The sequence below is a fragment of the Panthera pardus genome, unplaced genomic scaffold, assembly GCF_024362965.1.
Source record: "Panthera pardus isolate Hobbes unplaced genomic scaffold, ASM2436296v1 HiC_scaffold_5, whole genome shotgun sequence".
Lineage (NCBI taxonomy): Eukaryota > Metazoa > Chordata > Mammalia > Carnivora > Felidae > Panthera > Panthera pardus.
This window is the reverse complement of record NW_026526980.1, coordinates 9,214,869-9,227,339: the sequence shown is the minus strand read 5'-3', so window position 1 is coordinate 9,227,339 and position 12,471 is coordinate 9,214,869. Positions and strand designations below refer to the sequence as shown.

Sequence of the window (12,471 nt, the reverse complement as noted above, 5' to 3'; positions counted from 1 at the left end):
TGATGTAAAGACATACAAGTAAGCAGTGAAAATCAGTTACACAACAGAAGTCCCCAAAAGGTCCCCCATTCCCTGTTGCCAGTACTTTGCACATACTGTCATCTTTCCTGGGAGTCCCTTCTCATGCCATATCTATGCCATCCCTGCCTAGCGCGCTAGGGGCACTTGGAATTATCATTTAGATTCCAATGAGTCATCACCCTCTTGTGATGTGGAAGCTTTTCCTGACCCCCATGTCAAATCCCCTATCGTGTACTCTTACTGGAGCATCTCCTTATCAAAGCAGAAATTCCGTATTTATTTGTGGATTGGATTAATTCCGATTCTCCCCTCAAGACTTAGATTCTCACATGGTGCACGGTGCAGCCATTAAAAATTATGTTCACATAAAAGGATTTAATGTCTACATGCTACTTACAGTATTTTAAAATGCATCCTCTAAGTCAGGATGTAACCAACAATCATAATTTTTATTTATGTTTTTTCTTTTTTTAATGTTTACTTATTTTGACAGAGAGAGTGAGCGAGCACAAGTGGTGGAGGGGCAAAGGGAGAAAGAGAGACAGAGAGACAGAGAGAGAGAGAGAGAAAGAGAGAGAGAGAGAGAGAGAGAGAGAGAGAGAACCCCAAGCAGGCTCCATGCTGCCAGCACAGAGGCCAATGTGGGGCTCAAACCCACAAACCATGAGGTCATGACATGAGCTGAAATCAAGAGTCGGATGCTTAACCGACTGAGCCACCCAGGTGCCCCTACAATCCTAATTTTTAAAAGCACACAGTGCATATATACACATGCATAAAAGAATACAAAGATATGCAACAAACATAGCAACATATTAACAATGACACTAGATTTTTTATTTTTAACTTTTCTTTCTTTTTAATAATCAACAATACTTTTAAATGTTTGGTATAAAGCAATACTTCCTCCCCTTTAAATGATACACAGGGGTTTAACAAATATCTGAGTTTACAAAAAACTCAAAATAGATACTTTTTAAAATTTTTAACCATCTGATGACAGGTGTTCTGGTGGCAAGTCACTGACACGGACCACCTATAAACACATACATTACCTAAAAATGTTTCCTTTCAGAAGATTCTGTTCCCAGCCAATAAACTATCATTCATACATAAGAGAACAAAGGATTGCACATAATAAGAAAGCATCACCAATGAAAAGAAAAGCTGGAGAAATATTATAGTCTGTCAAAAACAAGAACAATCCCCTATTGCAGCCCCCACGGAATCACACCCACACACACACCCACACACACACACACACACCCACCCACCCACACACACACACACCCATGACAATGGGTCATCAGGTATACAATGGGCATCTATTATGTGACTCAGCCCTGTGCTAACGGCTCTAAGGGCTTACTCCCTGCCCTCAACGAAGTCATTGGCAACCGAGACCAACGTGCTGAGGAAAAGAGAATCAACAGCATAAAATGGGACGAGAACACTGGCGAACAAGTGGTCAACGGCAGTGCCGCACATTTCAGAGCTAGACCTTCCTACCCGTCACAGGCTGACAGCAGGACTCCCAGTGTTGGTGTGAATCAACAGCCTTGCTGTTTCCACTGCATCACCATAAACAGAAGCACGGATGGAGGAACTCCTGTGCTAAGAAAACGCAAACAGCTTAAGCAGGTTCCACTCTTTCGCCACCTACCCACCTGGCAGTGGCCCCCCCCAGTCTGCCTGCAGAGCCAAGCACTGCTTGGAAAGTACTTGTTCCATCTTTGGCATCTGCTTTCTTCCCCTGCAGAAGGTCTTTCCTGGCTTCCCAAGCCTGAAGCAAGTCCCCACCTCTGTTTGGTTATGGTTCTTGCCACCCTACACTGCACTTTCTCCTCCACTTCTCTGATGCGCCCACTAGGTAAGACTCTTGTGGTCATCTTTTATGTATCTTCATATGCCCAGGTCCTAGCTCTATGGCCCTGAACATACTCTGAGCTAAGAACATGTCACTTTTACTGAATGAATGAAGGAGGGAATGAATAAATGAAATCCAGCTCCGGACTCCTTTACAACATTGAATTGTCTCCTCAAGCTTTTCCACGCACCGGAGACGTCTTTCACTCAACTGATCTCCACATGTTGAAATTCTAATCCTCCTCCTTAAAGGTGTTAGGACAAGTGCCATGTATACCACAAAGGCTGGCAGTGCCTTCTTGCCATTCTTATGGTCCTTTAGCGGGATTTCCTGTACCATTCTACCCAGATGCAGTGACACTTGTGGACATATTTTATACACCTCCCCCCTTAGTCACACAGCACGCTGTGATGACCAAGCCTGTGTGTCTCCTGTCTCCTTGGCTCTCTCCTAGCTACCACCACACTGTAGGTAACAAATAAACAGGAGGTGGGCAATGGATAAATGCAGGATCCATGGCCTGGAGACGTCAGTGCAGTGTTCATTTCCCCCATGGCTGGATTTGGCAAATTCAAGCGGAGCAGAAAGGAAAGTGGTGAAGACAAGTTCTTGGATCTTATTCAGAGCTCAGATATTCCCATCACCGCCATCTTTCATGAGACACGCTCTTACTCGGTCTATCAGGAAATGTATGTGACTTCCTGTATGTATCTGAATGAACTGAAGGAGTCAGAAGAAACATGAGACAATCATGTGGCGGGATGTCACGGAGGAAATGTTTTCTGGAAACCCAGCCTTTGAGGAGAGGGATGCAATGACATCCAGACTCTGTGTCATCGAAATACACTCTGAAGAGAGAAGAGGGGATGGTCCCAGGTGAGGGGATGGCTGTTCTTGCTCTCTAACTTGAGGCCTCCCAGACACACTGTTTCCCTTCTGTCTGGGCTGGATCTTGGCAGTTCCTACAGCAAGAAGGGGAGTTATTTTGGGGAGACAGTTGATACGTGGCGAGTACTCCTTGAAATGTTAAATGTCTCCCAGATGGAGATACTTAGCATTTGTAGGAGGAATAATTTGGAGGAGAAAAAATGCATTTGTCTTTTTGGCATCCTGCGGATTCTGTTAGAGAAGAAAGAGAACACTGTGATTCCTGCCATCCACATGTCAGTGTTTTCTTGGAATTTTTCAAGTCCCAGTGGCTGTGCTGCTTCTTCTCCTAGGGGTATCAAGTTTTGGATGTGCCAAAGCTCAAGGGAAAAGTGTCCTGGAACTGAGTCTCAGAGGTGAGACAGTAACCAAAGTTCCCAGAAGTCATCAGAGTTCATCCTCTTATCCTCCAGTGGCAACTGCTTCACTCATGTACACCAGATGGTTTTCTCCTTAGGTGTGATCTCTTATGTACAGAGAAGGTTGCAAAATATAGAGCAGACTAGTCTAGAACACCAGGAATTAGGATGCGTTGAGTTCTGGGCTTGCTTCTGCTGTTAACTTTCTTGGTAGCCATGGGTAAACCACCTTATATCACAAAGCCTTGCTTTTCCCACCTGTGAGATGAAGGGGTTGGGTTAAATAATTCTTATATTCCTCCCTCTAATTAAAGAACGACACTATCACTCCAGCTGCTAAGGCTGTGAAGAACAAAGGTATCATTATTATAGGGACACATGAACTTGTCCTTCAACTAGGAAGGGAAGGCTTCATTGAATTGTCTATCATACCCACTATTCATGGAAGGGATAGAGAACATCACTCACAAAAAGACTAAATCCATGACCCTTTTTTACTTACTCATTTTCCAAACACCCCTAAGATCTCCATGGCTTACCAATAAGGCTCACCAGTAAGCACCTATGAGTAAGCACCTGCCGTTAGCACCAGGCTGAATTAAAGCAGATAAGAAAGTTCAGCAATGACACTGAAAACCTGTAAGTGGGTGGCCAATATGCTCCCATGACACTGAGGTATGTAAAGTGTACTTTATTTACCTCCTATGACTAGCATCACACTCTGTAGGAATTCCCACCTTCCTTTGGTGGATGGGTAGGTAAATGGCGGAGTGGAGGGCTCTACATTTAGCCCAAATACAGCAAGCCAGATCCTGTTCAATAATGTAAACAATTTTTATATGAAACGCACGCTTTTTTTGGACGAGATTGACTTCCCAATTCCCTCCTCTTCTCCTGATCACTCCCAAGATAGATTATGGGCAGTGGGGAGAGGGGAAGAGGCCGACCTTGGGTGCTTCCGTACTTCTGGCTTCCCCACTCTCTGCAGAAATGCACTGTGCCCAGATAATCACTAATCAGGATCTGAGGGAGAAGTCTGGAGCTGCTGAATTCAGTGACTGTCTTCTTATTTTGTCGGGACTCACATTCTGACTCAACCCCATATTGGGCTGGATATACTTGATTTCAAGGCCCCAGCTCCAGGATTCCTGTACGGTAGCCCCTACTGGCAGGGTAATTTCCTCACCCTGGGAAACTTCCCAAATAATAGACTCTTCTCTACACTCTTTCTCTTCCACGGTGATGCACAGGAAAATTTCTTGGTCCACTTTACAACATAGGACTCTAACATCACTTGGGAATGCTAATCCAGTCACTGTCTCTGTCTCTCTCCCTTCCAATCTTATTATATTAGTATCACTTTGATACAGAAGTCTCCATATTAATATTGGGGCAGCTAGGGAGGAGTCAAGTCCCCAAATCCCAACCTACCCTCCAGGCTTGATCCTGAAAAGAAATGGGCAGGATCCATGTGTCTCCCAACATCCACTTTTACTTAGTTTCACCCATTCTGAGCCAGGGGTTAAAGGGGGGTTTCTATCCTTCTTCTTTTATGAGAATTTCACTTATATCTTATCCTGCTCTTTTCTGAGCCAAAGGGTTTTTTTCTCTTGTTTTCCCTGGGGCTCTAATGGTACAACAGCTCTCTGGGAACATGATTATTGTGGTAGGAGATGAAAACAAATAAATAATATCTTAAAATATTATTCTCATTACCAAATTCATTCTTCAATTGCTGAAAGGGATTTACTTGACTTGGGAGGACTCACTTCCACTCTGTGCACCTTTCAACTATAAAATGAGGTGGTTGGACCTTCTATCCACTAAAATCCCTTCTAGATCCTATGTGTTGGACTCACTCCAGCCATGAGATGTGGTAAGAGGCTTGTAACTACCCATTCCATTCCATTCATAAGCCATATTAGGGTACTATTAAATTTCTTTGGCATCTCAGCTATCTTAGAGCTTATCAGCCTTTTGTCTAGCTAAACTCTGCTATGAGTTGTAGGCTTTAACAACTTAGTGTTGCAGTTATTTTAGGAAAAATAAAGAGGAGGAGGAGAGAAACAAGATGGCAGCCAACAAGAACGATTAAGTTCCCTTCTCACTGCTTGAAGCCTGAGACTGGTGAAAAGGGACAAGATCACAGACATATCAAGACAGAGGTCCTGGTACACTCTGCTATAACAAAGGATTAAGTCAGATGGAGCAGAGAAATTTCCCAACGAATTTTTAAGATCTGGAAAGCTGAAAGACTGGATATGGTGACACACATACACACAAGAGGCATTCAGAAAAAGGGTTCAGTGGCAGTGGCTGAGGGAGTGATGATTGTTCTCCAGATGGAGATTGCGTCAGTCATTCTAACACGCGTGTGTAGTCACCCCACTCTACACACACACATTGTCTAGGATTGCTTTTTTAACGACCAAAAAAAAAACCTTTGCTAAGCATGAATGTCACATTTCAGCGATTCTAAGTAATAAGGATGGGAAGGTGGCATACCACTCAGAAAAATAAAAAATAAAAACACTGGTCTGGGGAGAATGTACCGTTGAGTTACAATATTCTATTCTTTTGGTCTATCAGGAAATATTTATTAAGGCTGCTGTGTGCCAGGTGAGGAAATACTGTACTGCACAAGACAGGCACAGTCCCTAACCTTGCAAAGGTTATAATCAGGAAAGTAAGTTGAAAAATAAACCAACAATTCCATTTAAGCACAGTTCGTGCTACCACTCATGCTAAAAAGGAAGTAGAAGGGCTTCCATAGAAACCTAAACCTAAACACCTAACCTATCCCATGGTTGGGTAGGTAGGCAGTCAGAGAAGGCCTCTAAGAGATGGCCTTTGATGAACAGAACTATTATTATTCCAAATTGACCTGGATAAGGGTGCTTTCCACTAAAAAGAAAAGCCACCAATCCTTGGATTCCCCAATATCAGTCCCAAATGCATATGAGTTGTCAGACCCTGAATCAAGACACAGTATGTCTTTCTCAAGGTCTTTCTCCCTCCTCAACTGTCTTCATTGATCAACTTAGAGGTTAAACCTCTAGAAGCCCTGCATTGCTTGCCTTTAATGGCAGGAGAGAAAATAAGAGGTTGGCATTTCTTGGGGCAACCCAAACTATGAAAACTCCTGCTAACACTTGAAACAGAAACGCTTACAAAGATTTGGATTTCTGGCATGGAGTCCATTTTATTTATTTATTTTGGAAAAGGAAGGAGATTTGAAAAAAAAAAAAAAAAGAAAAAAGAAAAAAACAAAACTCTAAAAGGATGCCTCCAAACTCCCTGGTTCCCAATGCAGTCAGACATCAATAATGTATTTTAAGGCCATGGATTTCTCATTCTTTGCTGTCTTCCGGGAGTCCTTGGGGGCCACCATATTGAGTTGCAGCAATAACCGTCTGGGCCACAACGGAGATCGTGCCTGGAATCATGCAGTGAACAGCCCAGAGCCCCCAGTCTCATTCCCTTAATGAGGGACTTGAAGACTTTACTGAACACTCGACTCACTCGAACTGACCTCACAGAAGGCTCGTAAGGGGAACGTTACCTGTCAGAGGCTGGTTTTCTTTAACTGATTTTTACATAGCGAGCACGGAATCACTCAGGAGAAGGAGCAACATCCTGAGGTTTTAAGACAGATACTTGTGGGTTCGAATCTGGCTCTATGATTTGCCTGCCGTCATACTGGGCCAGTCACCTTACCCTTCTGAGCCTCCGTTGACTCCTCTGTTCAATGGGAAGCATTTCTTTCCCGTAAGATTATAAAATTAAATTTTATATTTGCCAAATACACACATTTAAAGAAAAGTCAAAGAGTGCTAAAAGTCTTACCATGAAACTCAGCAGTTTCAATCCTCCTCGCTCCTGAATCTTGCTCCCTGGGGCAGCCACTCTCCACTGCTTTAGCTGATCCTCCTAATATTTACCTCCCCTTATTTAAATACTGTACATTTTTCTTGTTCTCGCCTTGTTTCTTGCTTATTTGGGTCTTTCCCTTTCAGCCTGGAGATTTCCTGCACTGAGTGGTGATCAGACTGAAGAGAGGACTCTAGAAAGCCCTTCGTGAGTTCCACGCATGCGGGGTATGGTGTTGGCTGATGAAACTTCTCCTAAGACGATGAGGCAGTGAGTCAGCTTGTTCATTGGAGAACCACAAGATTTCAGTATCTTGACGTCTTTTCTCATGGATCTGTCCGTTTCTCCAGATAAAAATCCTCCAAGCATCTGGATGAGGAGGACAAGGGAGCTGACAGGCCCCAGGGTTTTCCCATTTCTCTTTCCAACTGTCTGCTATCCCTGTTGACCCCAAGAGTCCTGGGCTTTTCTCGTTTATCAATATAGAAATTCTACTTCCGTGTGGCAGGGGTGAGGGGTGGGAGGAGAGGGAGTTGTCTGACTGTGTCAGGGAGGGGCAGGGGGATCGGGAGGGTCAAAGCTCCATGTACAGTTTCTAAGTACCAACTCATTCCTGCCTTCCCTAGTACTCTGTGCCTCAAAATGCCGGTTATAACTGTCTCTGTTCTTCGATGCCACTCATCACCTTTTCTGTTTTCCACCTCCCAGAATCCATCTAAATCTCTCCTGGTCTATTCTGTGCTCTTTGTAAGATAATACCTTCCTCCCTCCCTCCCTCATTCCTCCCCTCCTTCCTGCTATCTCTCCGATGGGGTTTAAGAAGAGGGAAAAGAGATAAATTCTGGTGGCCAATCTGCCAAATTGCTTTTCCCTCCTTACCTTACAAACAGAAGTTCTGTTGGAAGACCTACCTGAGACAAAGGATAGAGGGTCTTGCTTAGTGCCTGGCACATACTTAAGTGCTCGATAACCATACCATGTCTCTCACCTTCACCAGGGACATTCTCTGACATCCCCAAAGGAAAGGGTCTGTGTGCCTGAGAGCTGTAAGATTCCTGGAAGACTTAGTGCGTCCCAGGGGAGGGTGAGGAGTCTGAAATACTCTGCTTCTCCAGGTCAATTAGCTCCATTAACTTAATTAAGCCTCAGGACAACTTCATTAAGCAGGTATTATTATCATTCCCATTTTATGTCCATTGTGTTAATATCCAGGCACTGTCACAATGGCCTGACGCAGTCTCTTGTTCAGGAAAGAAAGAAGAGAAACATCCCTTGACCCTCTGCCGGTGACCAGACATCAAAGAAATACATCCACTCTGCCCTGTGAGAGCCTTTCCAAGGCCAAGACAAACACAGTGGACAATAATTAAAGTGGTAAAAACAGATTTTATTTTCTATTTTACTCAGTAACTACTGACAGCAGGGCGAAAAGCGGGACTCCATTCCATTTGTGCAAAAACGATCTGGGTGTTCTGAAGGGAGAGTTAGGGGGAGCAGGGGCTCAGCCGAGTCAGAGAGGAGGAAATTTACAAAGGCTTGGTCAGGATAAATGAGATTAGGCCAGCTGTGTCTGCCAGCTGGCTGTCATCGAAGTTAGGATTCTACCCTCCTCCAGAGACTGGAAGACAGAGGTCCTATCCTTCTGATCAGTATATTTAAAATGAAAGGCTTTTCCTTGAGAAAAACACTTGAGTTTTAAGAGATGCATCTTTACAATTATAAGACCTTTTTAGTAAATGGCCTAAGAAAGAAAAGTCAGTGGTCTACGTCAGGTGTTGACTAAAACAGTCTCTGGGCAGCATGGAGCTTTCTCAGGCAGGCCCTTTGATAGGGGGCTGGGGTCAGCCTAAGGACAGGGCCTTCTGCTGTCAGAGGCTACGTCTGGACAGAGCTCTTATCTGCAGTTCTCTCCACCAGGTCCCACAAAGGCCGAGAATAATCGTCCCAGCACTATGACACGGACACACATGCGTGCATGCGCGCGCGCGCACACACACACACACACACACACACACACACACACACACACACGCTCACCGTGAAGAGTGATGACTAATAAGGGAAACGATGGTCCCGGGGTGCCCTGGTGCCTAAGCGCCCCTGCAGAGTTCCCAATCAATGCAAGGTTGGCTGTCGGCAGCTCGACTGAGTTACTCAGATTACAAATGAAAAGCAGCCCCCAGAGGGTGCGGCACTCCTGTAGCACAGAAGGAAAGCATAATTCTTGCTTACACTCGGCTTTGTGATCAGTTTCTCCCTGGGTAGCTACTCTTGTAACTTCTTTTTAGGACTGCCAATTTTGTAAACACACACACACACACACACACACACACACACACACACACACGCACAGAGAGCCCCAAACTTCTGCCAGTCAAGTCTTTCTCATCTCTCTGCAGTGTTCTCTCCCCAACCAAGGGCAAGGTATTCATTTCTCTGTGGCTGCTTCAAATGAAGCAGTCTTTTGATAGTTTAAAAAATATGTTGAATAACTAGCAATATCAATAATATTAACTATTATTATTGTGTTTATTGTTATAATTTCTGGTTCCTGTGTCCGAAAGTCCACACACTGTTTCAGATATTGTGCTAGTCACTATGTGGACATTATCTCTAAACCTCCCCCCAAACCAGAGCACTCACACAGGGGTATCATTTCCTGATAAATAAGGAAACGGGGCTCGGAGAGAGTAAACCACTTACTCAGGGTCACACAGCCAGCCTAGAGGGATTCAAACCCAAATCTATCTGCCCAAAGAGCTCAGGATCTCCCGTGTCAGTAACATGCTGATAGGAATGCACTAGGCATAGGAAGAGCTGGCTTGTTTTTTCAGTAGAATTTTTTTTCAAGTTTATTTATTTTGAGAGAGAGAGAGAGAGAGAGAAAGTGGGGGAGGGGCAGAGAGGGAGAGAGAGAATCCCAAGCAGGCTTCTCAATGTCAACACAGAGCCCAATGCAGGGCTTGAACTCATGAACCATGAGATAGTGACCTGAGATGAAATCAAGAGTCAGACGCTCAGCCGACTGAGCCAGCCAGGTGTCCCAGAAGACCTGGCTCTCTAATTGGACAGCATCACCATCAAGAGAGGTTCAAAACTGCATCAGATAAAAACTGAGAGGATCTTCCACTACCCAAGAAATACTACATCTGGGACTTTTAGGTTTATGTCATAAGACAGACAGACAGAAGGAATGATGCCAAGCTATCTCCAAAGATCAGAGTGTGGTAAGCTCTTGGAAGAGCGGCAAAACTCAGAGCATCTGGTAGCTAAGGAGAAGCCCTGATGATTTAATACAATGGCCTTCCTCTACTATCCCTCACAGAAGGACCCTCGAAGTGGTAATCTTCTCTACAACACCAGTGACAGATGGTCCATCCTGTTGATATTTCAATGTCTGAAGTCTAAAATGCTGACAGTCCCAAAAGATTATTCTATCATCTTTTATGAGCTCTAGCAATTTTTTTTTTTAGTTTTCTGCTCTGATAAACAAAAGTCTACCTTTCTCTTCTTTATGCTTGTTGATGATAATAATATAATAACAGCTACGATTTACTGACAACTTACCACGTGCCTAAGAGCTCTGTTGTATTATCTGAGTTCATCTTCAAAGCAACTCTTGAATGTAAGTATAATCATCCTTTTTTTTTTTTTTTTTTGAGGAGTTGAAGAAACAGACACCGAGCAGTAGAAAGCTCTGCCTAGAATCACATGGATAAAAAACAGCACAGCTGGGCTGAGCACCTGGCTCCATCAAAGCCCATGCTCTTGACCACCATGCCAAGAGCAAGAAACAAACAGAGTCCTTTCGTCCGCCTACTGCCCTTCTGATTTCTTAAGAAAGAGTTCGTGTGTTCTTTTTTTCCCCTCCCTCCTTCTCCCTTCCCTCCTGGCTCATCCAACTGTTCATTTTCCAAAAGGACTGGCAATGGAAATAATGTGAGGTCTGCAAGCTAAGATACAGAGCAAGGGTGGAAAGGCCAGCCTTCGTTTTGTAGCATCCTAGTGTTTTACTTGAGATGGCAAGTGGAGAAGATCTGGACAGTCCGTCTTGTCCCGTCTGGACAAATAACAATGCTTTGGGAGCCCTGGGTTCTTCGGACGCTGGGGAGTAGAACAGTGCTGTGGCTATATTCAAGCTTCTCATGCTGTGAATCTCAAGGGGAGGTGAGAGGTGAGGCCCCATCCTGTGGTGTGGGTGGCTTGGTAGAGTTGGATGATGGGGGCTCAGATGAGACTGATGTGAAGGAGGCAAAACAGACCTACACAGGACAGCTGGCAGTAAGAGTGTCCAAACAGGTTTTCAAAACCAGACAGCTGAATTAGTTTTAGAGAGCGAGCACCCCCTCTCCAACACCACACTGGTCATCCTGGCTTCCTCTCAGTCCCCTGCACTCAGCCAACTTCCTCCCACTACAGGACTTCGAACATGCTGTTCCCTCACCCAGGCATGCTTTTCCTTCTCTTTGCTCCAGTAACTTCCATTAGTCCTACAGACTGCAGTTCAAGTAGTCCCTGGATTTTCAGACCAGCTGAAAACTCTACATTTTAAGTTTTCCTAGAATGAAATGCCTCTCCATTCTATGCTAACCATGTCTGTATATTTACATTTATTTCTGTGTTTAATATTTATCTTCCTTTTTAGGCATATAAGCTTTGTAAGAATAGGCCAGATCTGCCTGTTTTCGCCATCATTTTCTCAGGCCCTAGCAAGGGGTCTGGAATAGAGCAACGGCTCAAAACAATTTTTTTTGAATTGGAAGATGAATAAATGAACAGGAGTGGGGGGAAAAAGCAAGGTCAATGAGGGTAGTTGCCAGAAAAGCTCAGATGAGCATCAGAGATAGTTAAGATCACCATGCACTTCTCATGGGGTTGTCACATATGATCATTTTATGCAACTGGCACCTCCTGGCTTTACACAGTGCACAACCCAGACAACTGTAGTTGGTTGTTCTGCCAGGGCTTCCAAATGGCCCAAAGCTCTTTGCATAGATGTGTCAGATCTATATAAGAGTCAATGGTGCAACAGATACATTTCTTCATTTGCTACCCTTTATAGAAGTTCTCCAATTACCATATTTGTTCTCACTGGCTTACAAACCCCACTCCCAACACTAAGAAAGCACTGTGATATGAGCAAGGGGCAGCTCCCACAAAAACCAAGCCGTCTTCATAGATTATGTTGATGAATCCACCTCAGAGATGATCAGCTTTATTTATACCTGCATTCCACCATGCTTCTTGTTTCTGGATCCATCATCCTCATAGCTCAAATAAAAAGCCAATTGCCTTCCCTCTGGGAAATTCACATCTCTTAAAAGGCTGATAAATATCTCCAAGTCTTCATCCATATGAGAGACTGTCAGAGTTCTCCTTCATGGGCTCACTCTATGCCCCATTGACCTTGTTGCTCCCTGATGTATA

General features: G+C 44.2%; 1 long non-coding RNA gene across 3 annotated transcripts in view; it reads right to left on the bottom strand.

Annotated features, from left to right (window-relative positions):
- Nucleotides 1-7,241, bottom strand: part of LOC109278381 (uncharacterized) — a 250,607-nt gene extending 243,366 nt beyond the window's left edge. For 2 of the 3 annotated variants that reach the window (XR_008419333.1, XR_002085639.2), the window contains exon 1: nt 7,021-7,241. This is a non-coding gene — a long non-coding RNA (uncharacterized LOC109278381). Of the gene's footprint in view, nt 1-96; nt 158-7,020 lie in introns of those variants that run through there. The other variant, XR_008419334.1, reaches the window with a different exon arrangement.
- Between the last annotated feature and the right edge of the window lie 5,230 nt (nt 7,242-12,471).